At 44.9% G+C, this 3,304-nt stretch overlaps 1 long non-coding RNA gene across 1 annotated transcript; it reads left to right on the top strand.

Annotated features, from left to right (window-relative positions):
• The first annotated feature begins 2,411 nt into the window (after positions 1–2,411).
• LOC115569983 (uncharacterized) lies at positions 2,412–3,304 on the top strand. Its single transcript, XR_003981638.1, has 3 exons — positions 2,412–2,510; positions 2,680–2,819; positions 3,229–3,304. It is a non-coding gene; the product is annotated as an uncharacterized LOC115569983 (long non-coding RNA).

Here is a 3,304-nt window from a genome sequence, read left to right as displayed (position 1 = left end):
ACAGTTCCTGACGGTCTTCCCTGAGTGCATGGAGGAGGGCAACCCAATTGTGGAGCAATCTTCTTTCCGCCAAGAACCCTGTCCTGGGCCTCCAGTCAAACCTCTGCTCGCATCCCGCCTCCATCCCTCACTCAAGTCCACCATGACAGCAGCGAGCCCCGCTCTCCCATCCAAGGCCGAGTGTTTTCAGCCTTCACTGACTGAAAAGGGCTACAAAGCAGTGGCAATGTCAGTGAGGGCCCTGAACGCATCATCGCTGCTACTGGCCGACCAGGCTGAACTGCAGGATGACATGTCACCTACCCGGCCCTGTGGGATGAGGTGTGCGTGGTCACGGACCTCTGCCTGCGCCATCCAAGCCTCCAGAAGAGCCATGGCCCTGATGGTCGCTCAAGAGAGAGCGAGGTGGCTGAACCTCTCCAGTCTCTCTCAGGAGTGACAGGCATGTTAGTTTGTTTGAGAGGTGAAAGTAGACAGACCAATAGAGAAGACAGACTACGACGTACTGTTAACTATTTAATAAGAAGAATTGTGTCATTAAGCAAAAGCAAAAAAGCTTGATCAAGGTCTTTCTCTGTTTGAAAAATCACAGGCCGCAAAAGCCAAGCAACCAGTCGCCCAGAAAAAGATGCAGAATTTCAGCATGTAATACATTATATATTGTTGTCACAACGTATGTGTTGAATTGTCATTGGTCAACCATATAGATAGGATGAATACTATTATTGGACAATCAAGTAAAAAGGTGGGGAGAAACCGTGGTTTAGACTTTAGCCCTCCCATCGTTGGTGCATAAACTGGTCCCAGTTTCTTAGCACACGAACCATGATTCCTGGAGACGTCACCCTGTTGAAGAAAACAAAATGTGCCTGGCCTCAACTGCCTGTTCCCCGTTATCTGCCTTTGTTTGTGGTGCCTTCACTGTCGCATACGCACAAAGGATTTGGGAGGTGATATTGCTGGCCTTGGAGGCCTCCTCATGTGTGAAAGTTTTAGTGAAAGTGTTCTGTTCACTTCTGACCATCTCATTAGTCAGCAGGATATGTGCAACTCTTAATAATGTGAGATAACAGGAAAAGATGGGAAAAGACAATCTATATGTGTCACAGTGTGGCAGACGTCATAATTTAATGAGCAATGAATGATGTGCGTGCAGTTTCATGAGTGGTGTGTTTGTTAAGGGAGTCACGGGCAGTCATGGGCAATATTTAGTAGGCCGGGGTCATAGGGGGGGCATACTGAGGGGTCATGGGGCATAGAGGGGCATAATGAAAATGTATAAATCCTAACAGGAGGAGAAAGCTCAGCTCCTCGACGTCCTGGTGGACCCAAAAGACCTGTTGGGCCCGGCGGTTGCCACCATGCAGAGATGATGTGAGGAAAAAAAAGAAGGAGGGTGAAGCGCTTCAACTGTGTCTCTCCAGGAAGATGCAGCCACCTCCTCCCCTGCAGCACCTCAGCAGACGTTTGGCCGAGTTGCAACCCGGCCGGGTTACCACATCCCCAAACACCAGCCCCAAGCCCAGGCAGCCACCCAGAGCAAGCCACATGAACTTAATAATATACGGGTGAAGAAGCCCTTTGTTGCCGTGCAGAGGCCGCGCCGGCACTCGCAGTTCACAGCCAGATGAAGAGGAGGAAGGTGGGACCTGCAGGGAACTCTGTGGAGCCCCAGCTGTGTCACAACAGAACACACCAGTGTCCCTTCCCCCTAAAATCTTTAATAAAAATGTTTTCTGGTGCTCACCCAGGCTCAAAGCTGCAGCCACATGTGTTAATGACAACAGGAATAAAAAAGAAACAGAACACGGCTGTACAGCCCCATATAACTCCACAGAGCGGAGACATAACCCCACTCATGGTGCAGCGGACCAGTCTGTCTGCTGGACAGCACAGAAATATCACACTGGTTTTACTGTATTTCTGACCATTCTTACCTTATTGTTTCTATAAATGTCTTCTCTGCTGATTGGATGGTCCACACAGTTGTGAACAGGTTTGTGTTAATAATCATAATATTACTTTGGTAGATAAAATGATGAAGATGCTTGTTTAGGTCCTCTAATAGTTCTTCTAAGTGTCCTGAGGTAGTTTTCAACAGAAGTATATGAGTCTGGCTCTCATTCATATGCTGTTACATTAGTGCTTTACTGTGTTGGTCAGAGCTGCAGTGGAGCATGAAGGAGCTGATGTTCAGCTGTGTGTGTGTTCGTCATCAGTCTGAAAAATAACGTCTTCATTTTAATCTAGTTTAAAACACTTTAGTTGTCACTTAAACAAAACATGTAACAAATATACATATATATCTTGAAAATAATGCCCAGTATTCTCTATCAAAACTCATCTTAATTAAAACTATTTAAGTCAAGAAAGGACACACACACACACACACACGGACACACACACACAGCAGCATGTGGAGAGAGGAGGAGGAGCTAAGATCATGTGATCCAGTGAAAGTGAATTGTTTTCAGACGACAGACGAGGGAGGAATCTAAAGCTGATGCAGGGTGAGTCTTCATCTAACCTTTTTTATTTCACTGCCAAAGTCTGTGAGTGAATTTTCAGATTTAAAGAAAGCTGACCAAGTGGAGATCTGCCTCCATATATTATACTGTACACTGCTGCTGTGGGAGTGAAGGGAGAACCGGAGATTGTGAGATACATCCTGTTTCTCAGACATGGCTGCTGCTGGCTTAAGTCCAGAAAATGAGTCATCGTGTGGAGGAAACAGGACAGAGCTGTCTGTCTCTGAAGAGTGACCGGTCCAAAAATGAACCTCCACTCTTCAGTACAGAACCAGAACCCTCAGACACACAGTAAGAGAACTGATACTAACTTATTATAATGACTAATTTTCAGTCTTTTTTGATTTTGTCATATTTGTCCTCAAAATAATTAGTTGTCATGATCAGATAATCAATCAGTTTTTCAGTCTTTTCTGTTTCACTGGTTGATTGTGTGTTTTATGTGACATTATTTACTGAGATGTATTTGCTGCCTAAATCTAACAAACTGTCTGTGAAACTAAAATAATTTGTCTCACCTTCCTCTTCTTACCTGTGACAGCTGTCAGTCACCTTCTAATGTAATCAGTAATCTAATCTAAAGGACTAATACAAACTTTAAACACCTAATAATCGACTGTTACAGGAGTTTGTGTTTTTAGAGCTTCCTACATTTTAAAGGTTCTAGTGAGATCAATAAAAAACCTGTTTGTGTTTGCAGAGTTCAGTCCAACAGACAGAGAGCAGAGTCTCCAGTGTCCAGCTGTCTGTCTCTGAAGAGTGACTGGTCCAAAGAT

Source organism: Sparus aurata, chromosome 19, assembly GCF_900880675.1.
Source record: "Sparus aurata chromosome 19, fSpaAur1.1, whole genome shotgun sequence".
NCBI classification, from domain to species: domain Eukaryota; kingdom Metazoa; phylum Chordata; class Actinopteri; order Spariformes; family Sparidae; genus Sparus; species Sparus aurata.
This window is presented reverse-complemented; position numbering and strand designations above follow the sequence as displayed.